The sequence below is a fragment of the Manis javanica genome, chromosome 4 (genome assembly GCF_040802235.1).
Source record: "Manis javanica isolate MJ-LG chromosome 4, MJ_LKY, whole genome shotgun sequence".
Classification (NCBI taxonomy): Eukaryota; Metazoa; Chordata; class Mammalia; order Pholidota; family Manidae; genus Manis; species Manis javanica.
The window spans coordinates 149,822,946-149,838,943 of NC_133159.1; the positions used below are offsets into that span (position 1 = coordinate 149,822,946).

Consider the following 15,998-nt stretch of genomic DNA (forward strand, 5'->3'; position numbering starts at 1 on the left):
TTGTTGAGGTGCGTGAGCTCTTTATATAATTTGGATGTCAATCCCTTATTGGATATCTGATTTATGAATATATTCTCCCATACTGTAGGATGTCTTTTTGTTCTATTGATGGTGGCTTTTGCTGTACAGAAGCTTTTCAGTTTGATATAGTCCCAATTGTTCATTTTTGCTTTTGTTTCCCTTGCCTGGGGAGATATTCTGCCTTGTACATTTAAATACATCTGTTTACTTTACATTTGCCTGGCCATGTATCTGGATGTGAGTGCAGCACCACATGCTTTCTTCCTGAGGATCATATTGGTATTGTATCATTGTCTGATAAAATTAAATGTTGTTGTGGAAGAACCTAAAGCTAGTCTGGTATTTTCCTTATGGGGAGCTTGATTCTTTCTCCTGCATATCATAGAAGTCTGTCATTATCTTTGAAGTAGCTTTACTAGGATTTGTTCCATTGTTGATCCATCTACATCAAATTTCCCTGGGATGATTTTGGGGCAAATAGCAGCTGTGAAAGCAACACAGGTTTTTATTATTCCAGAATCCTGATATTAAAACAGCAGAGCCTCAATATCCTGGATGCGATCTTACACTATAATTTTATAAAACACTACCACTGGAGGAAATTGTGCAAAGTGTACAAGAGCTCTCTACTGTTTCTTAGAACAACTGCATGTCAATCTATAGTAATTTCAATTAACAACAACAAAACAAACCACTGGACCAGGATTCAGAAGACAGGCGCACTAGTGTGTCAACATTACTACAAATCAGCTGCATATCCTTTGGTATGTCACTTAAGCCTTCTCAACCTCTATTCCAAAATTATGAAATAAAGGAATTTAAAAAAAAACAGCGATAGAGAGCAAAGTAGATACCCATGATCAATATTTACAATAAAACCAGATAGCAACGTTTCCCCTGGACCCCAACAAGCAAGGGCTGCTGCATGGCAGAGCATCTGTAAAGGAAGAGGCGTAGGGAAACAACTGAGGGATCTGAAAGGAAGAAACTAAAAATGGCCAACAGGTATCTGGAAAGTGTGGCAGACTAATTCAAAAATAGCGGCTGAAATTGAGAGTGATTCTTTCAAATTCAGTGGAGGGTGAATGCAAGAATCTTAGAGTCAAAACTGAAGGTACTGGGGCAGTCTCCATCACAGGAACCCTTGGGGCCAGCAAACCAGAGCCTCCTTCCAGCAGACACCTCACAAAGAATAGAGACGGCTGGGAATGGAATCGAGAACTGATCCGGATGAGACAACAGAGGCAAAGGAAATAGAAGGGCCAGGCAAAAACGATGTCAGCTAGCTCTAACAGCTAGTAAGCCTCAGAAAGCAAGAAGACACATTTCTGAATACTATATAAAAACAATTATGCTCGCTTCGGCAGCACATATACTAAAATTGAAACGATACAGAGAAGATTTGCATGGCCCCTGCGCAAGGATGACATGCAAATTCATGAAGCATTCCATATTTCTTTGTTGCTTTAAATTGAATTAAACCTGACTTAAAAGCCTCAAACAAAAAAAAAAAAAAAAAAAAAAACAACTGAGAGGGGGATGAATGAATCATGTCCCCTCCTAAAAATTCACTAAAACTACTTTCACATAAAAATGAGCCACAGAAGGAATATAATAACAAAGCAAAACTGAGGGAACAAAACAGCAGCAGACTCACAGACTCCAAGAAGGAGCTAGCGGTTACCAAAGGGAAGGGGGGTGAGGAGGAAGGCAGAAGGGGATTAAAGGGCATTATGATTAGCACACATAATGTAGGAGGGACACAGGGAAGGCAGTATAGCACAGAGAAGACAAGTAGTGACTCTATAGCATCTTACTACGCTGACGGACAGTGACTGCAATGCGGTATGTGGCAGGGGGACTTGATAATACAGGTGAATGTAGTAACCACAATGTTGTTCATATGAAACCTTCTTAAGAGTGTATATCAATGATACCTTAACTTAAAAAAGCCACAGAAAAATATCAGGGGAAATGACCATGCAAAGTTATTATAAGAAATAAAAGACTAAAGAACAGAATAATATCCCAAGGACAATTAGATCACACCAGAAAAACATGTCTACCAAACAAACTAAAACTACAGCCTAGGAGTTCTGACTCCATCTGACTTCTCCCACTTATTACAAATAAAAACTAACATCTGAGAACTCTGAAGAGAGAACAACAGAAGGCAGAGAGAACAAACAGAAGGTTTGAGAAAGAAAGTAAAAACAACCAACATGGTTGGCTCCCTGATATTTTTCCTTCCATAGCTACTGCTTTAGATTCTAGAGTCCCAGAAGTGTACAGGGCACATGGACAAAAAAAACTCCAAGAAAAGTTCTCTCTTTAGGGCCAGAGGAATGGGAAACGGGGCCACTGTAGTACTGAGAATATGTAAGGAAGTCCTCATTTTGTCCCCTTTGTCTTCTTCTTCTTCTGGCCCTATCTCAAGTAAGGCCCTGGTCATGGAGCCACAACCCTGCAGCAGCTACACAGGCACTGAAAACTCTGAGAAAACCTCTCTTGCCAGAGGACGTGGAGAAACAGGTTCACAGGCTCCAGGTAGTGTGGGCCTAAGCCCCATGATTTTCTTTCTCCCTCTTGACTTGTATTACTTTGGCCCAAGATAGACCCAGTCATGATAAGTTCATGACGGCAAAGGAAGGCTGAAACCCTGGCTTTGTAGCCAGAACACCAAGGAAAAGAACTTCTAGGAGCCAGACAGCATATCTCATGGAGAGAAGGGATCCTTCAATGCACAGCCAGAACTGAGTTGAAGCAGCATAGCAGATGCTTTGGGAACCGAGGTACCGTGTGGATTGCACCCAGGCCCCAGGTTGGCCCCTAGGTGGTGCACACGTGGCACAGACCCAAATAACACTGCAAAGGCTTTGAAACGCCTGGTGACATTGGAACCACATGTCACTACACATGTCAGGACTTAGAGGGTTAACTGACAGCTAAAACAAACAAACAAAAACAAAATTAACATTCTCCAGAGGATGCTGACAGGACTCAAAGTTTCACAATATAATATTTCTGTGAGGCAATCCAAAATTACTCAACGTCAAAAAAGAGGAAAAAAAGGGACAACTTCAACAACTTGCAAGGAAAACACAATCAACAAATATCAACTCTAAGATGAGGCTATGTTGAAATTATCAAAAAAAGACTTCAAAGTAGCTATTATCACCATTTTCCCAAAGTGAACACCTTTGAAATGGGGAAGGCATCAGTTTTCAGAAAGAAATGAAAAGTGTAAAAAAAAAAAAAAAAAAGAACCAAATGGAAAATGTAGAGCTGAAAAATATGTAGAGCCCGAAGGGGCTCAATGGTGATGAAAGAGGGATGTCAGTGAACTTGAGGATAGAGCAATGGAAATTATCTAATCTGAAAACAGAGAAAAGATCACATTCATGGCTGAGTTCATACATGGTCAGAGTTTGCCTGGGAGACAAGGTATCTGGTCCTGACAATCTGAACTCACCATCTTCTCACCTCTCCAAGGCCTCCTGTCTGTGTGTAGGGGGCTTTTGGGGGCTGGGTTCCCTTCCCTCTTCTGCTTTAAATGTCACGCCTTGCTGGAGTAAATGGGAGGTGACAGGAGCTCAAGGGCTCTGTGGTCTCTTGGCTTCCCTGGAGAATTGCCCTGGTTTTGTGTTCCTTATCTAAGGGCTCAGTTCATTCCTGCTTTAATTTTGAGGCTATTTTACAGATTCACTAAACTTTCACATCTGCCCTTGGTTAGGTGCCTATCCTCTCTCCTTGCCATACGTTATCTATGAGATGTCCCTGCTTATGCAACCAGACTTCTTTTTATCTTACTCTTCTAAAAATTGCCTTACTCAAGGTTAAGAATATGTAACTGAAGTTCATTCCTCCCCCCACAAAAAATGCTCCAAAAAGTGACTTGGCCACTTTCCCCCAAGATTTCCACCTCTTATACCCTTAAGCCTTCTTCCTTGTAGCCCAGATTTAGGTGCCAAGTGTTACTGCTCTGTTCTTTCTTTTTTTCATCTGCCCTCCCAGCTCACCCAGCCCCTATCCTGTTCCTTCCCTCTAGCCACGTCCTTCTATCCCAAGAATGGATGGGGAGGAAGGAGGTAGAAGCCACAGTATCAGTCTGGAGGAACTTCTCATGGAGGAACTCAGATTATTTGTGGTGTGATGAGATAAGCACTGGACCAGGGGCCAAAAAATGTGGATCCTTACCACAGTTCTGCCAAAAACAAACCATGTAACTTTGAACAGGACATAAAGTCATGGCATGTTGAAGCTCTCTGAAGCCTTATTAAGGTCATCTAATCCAACTTTATAATTTCACATATACGGAGACTGAGGCCTGGAGACATGATATAACCTGCTCCAAGGTACGAGATTGGCTAATGGCATAGCTGGTCTTACACAGAGGACTATTCAGCCAAAGCTCTTTCCATCAGCCCTTGCTGAGTGCCTCCTTTTCCTCATCTGTGTAATGGCCACAATGAGGATTATAGATGAGAACAAATGAGCTAATGATGCTGTAGGAATATGGAAAATAGAAAGTAGTATTCAAATGAGAGGTTATTAACTTCATTGACAATTCCCACTGGAAACTGACTCACTGCCTTACCCCAGTGGAAGGTCAGAACCCCTGGGAGCTCTAAGCTGGCTCATCCACCTCTCCTGGGGCCTGTAAACTTTTAATGGAAATACTGGGCAGAGAGTCATAGCCACTGTAGCCAATAAGTCTCACTGGAACCACTTTAAAAGTTGTTTTGTTTGAAAATACCTGCAATAAATACCAAGATTTCACCAACAGATGTGTTAAGAGATGTGGGGTTATGGATGGTTTATCCTCTCCCTTTCTCTATTTTACAAATTGATTATAATGTAATTTACTGTTTTGTATAATGTGATGTATTGTTTTGTATAAATTACTTGATGTAATTTGTATCATACCTGGTCTTTTGTGGTCATTCAGCAAACTTTTAAGTATGGAATTAATAATTTGAAATGAAATTTAAAGAGTTACTGTTAAAGAGAGGCATGTCTGGGGGCACCTCTGTCCTCAATGCTGGGGATACAAATATAAGACATACATTCTGCTCTCAAGGAACTCACAGGTTGATGGGGAAAACAGACCCAGAAACAACCCATGTGCTTGCTGCAGAGGAAGCAGCTCCACTACGGGAAGGCTCAGAGGCTGAAGCCTGCGGTATGAACATGCCTAGGAGAGAGGAAAGGCCTCCCAGAGGAGGTGACATCTGAATAAAGGGGAAGTTCATGCACGAAGGCAGAAGTGTATTTCTGGCAGGGAGAACACAAGCCCAGAGATGATGACACAGCGTACATCCCAGCAGCCCTGAGTGCCTCAGCAAGGCTGGAGCACAGGGCAAGTGGTGGGGGATGAGGGTGGGTAGGAAGCAGGGATCAGACTCTAGAGGACTTTGAGGGCCCAGGTTAGTGAATTTAGATTTTATCCTGTAGGACAGGAGAAGCCAATGCATGACGTTATGCAGGAGAATGACGTACAGATGAAGGCCTCTCTGGCAGCAGGAGAAGCTGGGATGGGAGACATGGGAGAACAGACACAGGGGGAGCAGCTCCTTTGCTTCTTCATACCCCATCTCATTTCAGAAAACACTTAATGAAGGCAATTAAGGGCCTATAACTTTGCCTGTGGCCCTGACTCCACCCATCCCAGCTTCAGATCCCTTAAATATGTGAGGATGGTGAAGAAAATTGACAATTTTCTTGTCAGAAAGGAAATTTCCTTCTTGAGAGAAGGAAAAGGAGATGGGAGCTAAGACGAGAAGGAGGAGGACAAAAAGTTAATTTAAAAAATTGGAGTCACAGCCAATGAGACAGCTGTGACCCATGGCTCAGTGATACCCAGACAGTGGTGCAATGACTGGAATGCTCTTGGCCTTTGCCTCATATGCCAAGATGGCCCCATGGCTTCAGTCATCGTGTGTGTCCTGATACCATCTCACTCAAATGCTGGAAGTGAGGAACGGGGAGTGAGACACAGTCCTTCCCCTCCTGAATCTCTTGCCTTTATTCATGGAAAAGAAATCTCAGAACTCCCAGTGAAATCCTGTATGTCTTAATGGTCATTACTAGTTTGATCACATGACTCCTTGTAATTTCTAAATGGTCTGGGAACATAAATACCTGACTTTTTCAGCTGCTTTGTCAGGAGACAGGCAAAGGAGAAAGCATTTGGATTGGCTGCTGGGTAGGCAACTTGCAGTGTCTGCCATGTTGTTGCAAAGTGCCAGGCAATAAGAATGAACATGATAGGTCCAAAGCAAGAGAATCTTGAGAATGACACATAGTCTATCTTGTACAGAAAAATTTTTGTAGTACCGGGAGTATATACCAAGTAAATACCAAACTCAAATGTAGGTCATGTAAATGAAAGGAGTTAGGTAGGAACTTTCCTGACAAAAAAAAGGACTTAGTTTAGTCTCCCTCCTTAATCCAGTGCAAAACTCAAGAGTCTAGCCAAAGGCAAGAAATCGAGATTTTTCTTTGGTGAAAAACCCCAGAAAAATAGGTCCTAACATACCTGCGCTTGGAAGTTCACCAGTGAATTATTGATTTCCCACTTGATCCCCTAAAGTGAAATCTATCAGTGTCAAAAACCTGCCTATACCTAGATGTTCCAGTGAACATTTTAGTACCTTATTCTTAAATGGATAGAGACAATCAAGGATCAACAGGCATTTAAGGAAGGCTTCTGAGACTAAAGAACATAAATATAGTAAATAGAAAAATGAATGGGAAAAAAACAAAAATGATGCAGGGAACATAGGAAACCTTAAATAAGAAAAACTGTAGCTCATATAATTATTACCTTTAGAAAGAAGAAAGAAGATATAATATCTATAAAATAATAGGAAAAAATATAAAATAAGAAATAGTTCTTAGAAATTCAAACATATTTACAGATGCAAAATTTTCAATAGAGGAGTTATAACATAAAGTTAAAATTACCTCTGAATGTAAAATTAAAAATTAAGAAGTGGTAAATAACTGGGGAGAATACATGAGACTTAGAAATTAATTCAGTAGGAATTCCTCAAAGAATGGCAATTACAGGAGATGAAAAAACTGTCAAAGAAATAATACAAGAAATTTTCCAGGTTGAAAGAACCCAGGAGATATCAGTGGAAGAAATAGAACCCATACCAAACACTTCACTGTAAAATTTCAAAACACTAAGGACAAAAAGTACATTCTAAAAGCCTCCAGAAATAAGGGATAGACCACCTGCAAAGGAACAAGAAACAGAACAGCTTCAGACTTCTCAAGAACAAACTGGGTGCTAGAGGAGTTTCAAGAAATGCCTCCAATCTTCTTGGGGAAAATTTTTTTCAATTTACAATTCCAATCTCAGCCAAAACACCAATTAAGTGTAAGAGACTAATGAAAGGACCCTGCAATGGACTCTCCAAAAATTCATATGTTGAAATCCTAACTCCCATGAGATGGTGTTAGGAGGTAATTAGGTCATGAGGGTAGAACCCTTATGAATAGGATTTGTGCCCTTTTAAAAGTGACCAAAGCTCTCTCATGCTCCTTTCACCATGTAAGGATACAGCAAAAAGATAGCATTCTACAAATCAGAAAGTGGATCTCAATCTCACCAGATGCTGAATTGCTGGCATCTTGATCTTGGACTCCCCAGCCTCCAGAACTGTGAGAAATAAACGTCTGTTGTTTACAAGCCACCTAGTCTATAGTATTCTGTTATAGCAGCCAGAACTAAGAAAGACTTCTATTGCCCTCTTTCCTCAAATGTCTAATGATCCCTGCCTAGGCATTCATGGGTAAGAAGCTCTGAGAATTGAAAAAACAAAGATGTCCACACCCACCACTCCTATTCAACATCATACTGGAAGACCCAGCCAGTAAATTAGAGCAATAAAAAGAAATTAAAAGTATAAAGATCATCCCTATTCTCAGAAAACACAATTGTCTATATAGAAACCCCATTGATGGACAGTGACTGTAATGGAGTATGTGGTGGGGACTTGATAATGGGGGGAATCTAGAAACCATAATGTTGCTCAGGTAATTGTACATTAATGATACCAAAATAAAAAAAAAAAGAAATCCTCTAAGAAATCTACAAAAATACTCCAAAAATTAATAAGTGAGTTTACTGAGATGGCAGTACACAGTCAATGAACAACTGAAGACTAAAATGTAAAGAAAAACACTAAAAATAGCTCTAAAAATGAAGAGCTTAGGTATAAATCCAACAAATGTGTAAAAGGTTTGTATGCTGAAAAATACAAAATGTTTATAGAAGACCTAAATAAATGGAAATTGTTTAATCCCTCCTTCAAATTTAAATGATAATCTAGCCAGATAAAGTAATCTTGGTTCCAGGCCCTTCTGCTTCATTGCATTAAATACATCATGCCACTCCCTTCTGGCCTGTAAGGTTTCTGCTGAGAAGTCTGATGTTAGCCTGATGGGCTTTCCTTTGTATGTGATCTTATTTCTCTCTCTGGCTGCTTTTAATAGTCTGTCCTTATCCTTGATCTTTGCCAATTTTATTACTATATGTCTTGGTGTTGTCCTCCTTGTGTCCCTTGTGTTGGGAGATCTATGGATCTCGATGGCCTGAGAGACCATCTCCTTCCCCAGATTGGGGAAGTTTTCAGCAATTACCTCCTCAAAGACACTTTCTATCCCTTTCTCTCTCTTCTTCTTCTTCTTCTTCTGGTATCCCTATAATGCAAATATTGTTCCATTTGGAATGGTCACACAGTTCTCTCAACATTCTTTCATTCTTAGAGATCCTTTTTTCTCTCTGTGCCTCAGCTTCTTTGTATTCCTCTTCTCTAGTTTCTGTTTCATCTATCGTCTCCTCCACCATATCCAACCTGCTTTTAATACCCTCCATTGTGCTCTTCAACAATTGGATCTCCAACCAGAATTCATTCCTGAGTTCTTGGATATCTTTCCGTACCTCCATTAACATGTTGATGATTTTTATTTTGAACTCCCGTTCAGGAAGAGTCATAAGGTCCATGTCATTTAAGCCTTTCTCCGGAGTTATATTAATTTTACTCTGGACCAGGTTCCTTTGGTGTTTCATATTTGTATATGGCGCCCTCTAGTGTCCAGAAGCTCTACTCTCTGGAGCTGCTCAGCCCTGAAGCAATGTCAGGGGTGGCAGGGGAGTGGTACTGTTGCCTTGCGGGAGGAAAGAGCTGTTTCCTGCTTACCAGCTGCTATGCCTATCTCCACTGCCTGAACTAGTGGGCCAAATACACAGGTATAAGCTTTTGTCCCAGAGCAGCTGGATATGGATCCCTGCTTTCCACAAGTGGCTGGAATCTCAGTCTCTCCAGGAATTCTGTCTGTATTAGCTTTCCAACCCCATGATCATGCAAGTACCATGAAAGCACCATGAAATGTAGGTTTGTGTTCCCAGAGCAGATCTCCGGAGTTAGGTATTCAGCAGTCCCAGGCCTCCACTCCCTCCCTGCTCCATTTCTCTTCCTCCCATGGTGAGCTGGGGTGGGGGAAGGGCTTGGGTTCCACTGGGCCACAGCTTTGGTATGTTTCCCTGTTCCGTGAGGTCTGCTCTTTTCTCCATGTGTATGCAGTCTGGCACAGTCATCTTTCCTGTTGTTCTCTCAGGATTAGTTGCACCAACTATATTTTCTAATTATATATGGTTTTAGGAGGAAGCCTCTGTCTCTCCTCTCATGCCACCATCTTTAATTGACCTAAATAAATGGAAAGACATACTATGTTCACGGATCAGAAGACTCAGTATTGTTAAAATGTAATTTCTGTTCCAATTATTGTATAGATTCGATGTAAACACAATAAAGATCTCAAAAGGTTTTTTGGAAGATATTGACAAAATGATTCTAAAATGCATGTGGAAAGACAAAAAACTAGAATAGCCAGAACAATTTTGAAAATAATAAGGCTGGAGGAATCACACTCCTGAATTTAAGACTTAGTATAGAGCCACAGTAATCAAGACAGTGTGGTATTGGTAAAAGGATAGACACATAGACCAATGAAATAAAACAGAGTCTAGAAATAGACCCACATAAATATGGCCAATTGATTCTTGACAGAGATGCAAAGACAATTCATTTGAAAAAGGATATCCTTCCCATTTCAACAAATGGTGTTAGAACAATTAGACATCCATATACAGATAGATGAACTTCACCCTAAACTTCATGCCTTATACAAAGATATATTCAAAATGATTTATATATGCAAATGTAAAATTATAAATCTTTCCAAATAAAACATAGGAGAAAATCTTTGTGTCTGGGGTTAAACAATGAGTTTTTGGATATGACACAAAAAGCATGACCCATAAAAGAAAACATTTGGTAAGCAGAACTTTATCAGAATTAAATTTTTGCCTAATGAAAGAATCTGTTAAGAAAATTAAAAGACTGTCTCACACTGGGGAGTAATATTTGTAAATCACATATCCAACATAGGATTTGTATATATAGAGAACTTACAAAACTCAACAGTAAGAAAACCAACAACCCAATTTAAAAATGGTCAAAAGACTTAAATAGATATTTCACCAAAGAGTATTTATAGATGGCCAATAAGCACATGAAAAGATGCTTGGCATCAACAGCCATTAAGGAGATGCAAATTAAATTACAGTGAGATATTACTATCCACCTATTAGAAAGGCTAAAAATTTTAAAACATTGAAAATATCAAGTGCTAATATGGAGCAATTGCAACTTTCAAACATTGCTGATGGGAATACAGAATGGCATTGCCATTCTGGAAAAAAGTTTGGCAGTCTTAAAAAATTAAACATACACTTACTATATGACTTGGCAATTCCACACCTAGGTATTTACCACAGAAAAATTAAAATTTCTGTTCGTCCAAAAACCTGTAAATGAATATGTATAACAACTCTATTTGGGATTATTTTTTTTAAGAGCTGGAAACAACACAAATGTTCATCAATATGTGATTAGATCAACATTTGGTGGTACATCCATGCAATGGAATATTACTCAGGATAAAAAGCAGTGAACTATTGGTACATGCAACCACTTGGGTGAATATCAAAGACACTATGCTGAATGAAAGAAGCTAATCTCAAAAGGTTACATACTGTATGTTTCCATTTATATGACATTCTCAAACAGACAAAACTATAGTGATAAAAAACAGATCAAGCACAAGAACAGGGCCACAGACCAGTGGAACAGAATAGAGACCCCAGATACTAACCCAAACATTTATGGTCAATTAACATATGATAAAGGAGCCATGGACATACAATGGCAAAATGACAGTCTCTTCAACAGATGGTGCTGGCAAAACTGGACAGCTACATGTACGAGAATGAAACTGGATCACTGTCGAACCCCATACACAAAAGTAAATTCGAAATGGATCAAAGACCTGAATGTAAGTCATGAAACCATAAAACTCTTAGAAGAAAACATAGGCAAAAATCTCTTGGACATAAACATGAGCGACTTCTTCATGAACATATCTCCCCAGGCAAGGGAAACAAAAGCAAAAATGAACAAGTGGGACTATATCAAGCTGAAAAGCTTCTGTACAGCAAAGGACACCATCAATAGAACAAAAAGGTCCCCTACAGTATGGGAGAATATATTCATAAATGACAGATCCAATAAAGGGTTGACATCCAAAATATATAAAGAGCTCATGCACCTCAACAAACAAAAAGCAAATAATCCAATTAAAAAATGGGCAGAGGAGCTGAACAGACAGTTCTCCAAAGAAGAAATTCAGATGGCCAACAGACACATGAAAAGATGCTCCACATCGCTTGTCATCAGAGAAATGCAAATTAAAATCACAATGAGATATCACCTCACACCAGTAAGGATCACCACCATCCAAAAGACAAACAACAACAAATGTTGGTGAGGTTGTGGAGAAAGGGGAACCCTCCTACACTGCTGGTGGGAATGCAAATTAGTTCAACCATTGTGGAAAGCAGTATGGAGGTTCCTCAAAAAGCTCAAAATAGAAATAATATTTGAACCAGGAATTCTACTTCTAGGAATTTACCCTAAGAATGCAGCAGCCCAGTTTGAAAAAGACAGATGCACCCCTATATTTATCACAGCACTATTTACAATAGCCAAGAAATGGAAGCAACCTAAGTATCCATCAATAGATGAATGGATAAAGAAGATGTGGTACATATACACAATGGAGTATTATTCAGCCATAAGAAGAAAACAAATCCTACCATTTGCAACAACATAGATGGAGCTAGAGGGTATTATGCTCAGTGAAATAAGCCAGGTGGAGAAAGACAAGTACCATATGATTTCACTGATATGTGGAGTATAAGAACAAAGAAAAACTGAAGGAACAAAACAGCAGCAGAATCACAGAACCCAAGAATGGACTAACAGTTACCAAAGGGAAAGGGACTGGGCAGGAGGGGTGGGAAGGGAGGGATAAGGGCTGGGAAAAAGAAAGGGGGCCTTATGATTAGCATGTATAATGATGGGGGGGCATAGGGAGGGCTGTGCAACACAGAGAAGACAAGTAGTGAGTCTACAGCATCTTACTACACTGATGGACAGTGACTGTAATGGGTTTTGTGGGTGGGGACTTGGTGAAGCGGGGAGTCTAGTAACCATAATGTTCTTCATGTAATTGTAGATTAATGATAATAAAATGAAAAAAAAATAAGCAAAGTAAATACAGTAGATTTGGTTTGGGAGTGGAAAAAATTGTTTCCTTCTAATTGTAATCAAACTGTGTTCTTTTTATCTTTGGCACATCACCATTTTCTTCTTTATTTGTATTCCAGACTTTATTTTAATATTTCTGCTGTGTAATGCTTAAACAAGAGCAGTTTTATTTCTGCACATAAGTTATAAAAACAATGAAATGTCTTTAAAGTAGCTTCTAATTAAGATGCGGATTAAGTCTGTACAAGTTTTTATATAAATGGTGATATTTAAAAAAAACAGATCAGTGGTTGTCAGGGCTTAGAGGTGGGGGGAGAGTGTAACTACAAAGGGGTAACATGTGGGTGGGGGGTTTTTGAGATAATGAAACTGTTCTGTACCCTGTACTTGAATCAACACATGTATTAAGATTCATAGAACTACATACCAAAAAAGTCAACTTTATGTAATTTAAAATTTAAATCTAAAAACAAAATAAGCTATAAGGATAAAGACATTTTCAGATATGCCAGGTTTTTAAAATTCACCTCCTACATACCCTTTCTCCAACAGCTACCAAAAGATGTGCTTTCATGCTATCATGATGAAAGGAATAAGCAAGAAAGAGGAAAACATGGCATCCTGACATGAGAATCAGTGCAAGGAAAAGACAAGGGAATCTTCTAGAGTGATACTGAGTAGAAGTGACAAGAAGATAGCTGTGCAGCAGATCTAAACAACTCGTGCAGTTTGTAGTAAGAAAACATAGAGCTCCTGGAGGATTGATAGCAAAAGAGAAGTGGAATAAATAGCTCATTTGTTGTGTCTGAACATAAACTTAAAGAAGATTTTAAGTTCTGGTGGAAATGTTCAGAATGAATTAGTATACAGAAACCTAAGTAAACAAAAAAGAACACTTACGAACTCCAGAATATACAAAAAGTTGAAAAATATAGTTCACCTATCAATATTAATTGTTTTATCCTGATAATAAAAATGTTGGACCAGTGGCATACCAAGTGCAGCATGCTGGGAGTAGTCTGTCCCAAGGGGTGCTCTCTCTGCAGTTTACTTAAAAACAATAATAAAACTTAGTAAACTCAGCCTGGTTTTCATTGTTACTGTGCACTAGCAATTCTAAGTAATGTCATTGATAAAATACTCCTTTCCCCATCTTGCCAAAGGATTTCAGCCCTGGACAAGTTCACTATGGATTCAGGGAGACCAAAGAAATGACAGTGGAACATTCTTGGGGTGAAAAGGTTTATACCCAACTTTATTCCCACAGTGGCACGTCAATCACTAGAATCCCATCCACTCAGAGCAAGTCTGCACGCAGCAAGCCGGTCTCTGCCTCTGGGCCTCTCCGCCCCGGCAGCCGTCTCAGTCTCTGTCCTCGGCGCTGCCACCACTTCAGCCTCTGCTCTCCTGCAGTGCAGCCGTGCAGCAGTTGTACCACTGTGTCACCCAGAGCACTGGGTGGAGCTCTTTATATATAGAGTCAATAACAACTTATTGCCCACACATATGTGGTGAGCTAGCCAACCAGGGCCGGGTGAGAATCCTGGCCATAGAAACATTCACTTTATTCACACCCCCAAAATCTTTTGTTTACTTTATAAATAGTTTTACTATTGAACTTTAATAAAGTCTTGTGTATAAAATACAAAATATTGAAACAGTGAAAACTGCAAGGTGTAATATGTTTGGTTGGTAAACACAAATTTTAGTTCATACATAATGTTTTACTTAATTTGAATAACTTGAAATGTATTCTTCCTTTCTAATTATTAACTTTTTAAAACTAAAAAAATGAACCCAGAAAATTAAATGTGGCATTAGTGGCATGAGCAGTAATTTCCTAAACTGGACCTTTTGAAGACATTTCAGTTTTAAACAAAAAAAAAAAACCCACTTACTATTTATTGGATAATTATTTAGCTAAAATATTATTGTAATAGACTGAAACCAAAGAATGAAAGTTCTATAAGTAGGTATAAAAACTCTTAGATAAATAGTTGTACTTTTTTGTCTTATAGGAACTTGGAAGAACTTGCATCATTTGTAATATTGTTGTGAAATGAGCAATTGATTCAGATCATAATTATTTTGAATTTCATAAAAACTTGAAGTGCAGTACCCATGCTAGCATGAAACAATATTAGTCCAGTGGAATTCAATAAGGAAGATGGAAAAAAGGAAGGTATGGCTCTATTAAAAAATATATAATAACTTCAACATTATATAACTAATGAAAAATACCTTTTTTTATTATTGAACTATAGTTCATATACAATCCTATATTGGTGTCAAGTATTCACCAGGTACCCACATTATTAAATCTTCACCCTCACTAGTGCAGTTACTATCTGTCAGCATAGGAAGATGTTACAGAACCATTGGCTATATTCTCCATGCTGTACTACCATCCCTGTGACCAATTTATATTATTGTGGGGAAAATGGAAGTTCCTATGGCCAGTATCCTCACCTGAACCTAAACTACTTGATGATGTAATTGGCCTACTGCTAGGCTATTGCTTCCACACCTGTAGGCAATGAGTCATTATTGACTGAGTCACTATTTAAAGAGCTTGGCCCAGTGCTCTGGGTGAAGGCAGAGATGGAGGTGGATTATGGACCTGCAGATTGCTGGATGAAGATGTGATTCTAGAGCTCAACCTACCACCAGGAGAAAAAAACTCAGGTACAGACCTTTTTTCTCTAAGGTTCCATTGTCATTTTTTGATCTCACTGAATCTATTATGAACTTGCCTAAGGCTGAAACCCTCAGGCAAGACAAATGACTGAGAATTTTTGTGCCCCTGTATCCCACTCACATTCCCCACCCACCCTAACCCTTCCCCCATGGTAACTACCAGTCATGTCTCAGTGTCTCTGAGTCTACTGCAATTTTGTTCATTTTCTTTTGTTTTGCTTTTAGATCCCATAAATAAGGGAAATCATATGGTATTTGTCTTTCTCTACATGGCTTATTTCACTTAGCATAATACCCTCTAGCTCCATTCATGTTGTCGCAAATGGCAGGATTTCTTTCTTTTTCGTGACTGAATAATATTCCATTGTTTATATGTACTTCTTCTTCTTTATCCACTCACCTGTAGATGGACACTTTGGTTGCTTCCATATCTTGGCTATTGTAAATAATGCAGCAATAAATATAGGGGAGCATGTATCTTTTTCAATCAGGGATTTTGTTTTCTTTGGGTAAATTCCCAGAGGTGGAATTACTGGGTCAAATGGTATTTCTATTTGTAGTTTTTGAGGAACCTCCATACTGCTTTCCACAGCAGCT

The 15,998-nt window shown here is 39.1% G+C and overlaps 1 non-coding gene across 1 annotated transcript; it reads left to right on the forward strand.

Annotated features, from left to right (window-relative positions):
- Positions 1-1,372: 1,372 nt before the first annotated feature.
- On the forward strand, positions 1,373-1,479 carry LOC118969472 (U6 spliceosomal RNA). Its single transcript, XR_005057399.1, has one exon. It is a non-coding gene; the product is annotated as a U6 spliceosomal RNA (small nuclear RNA).
- Positions 1,480-15,998: the final 14,519 nt, after the last annotated feature.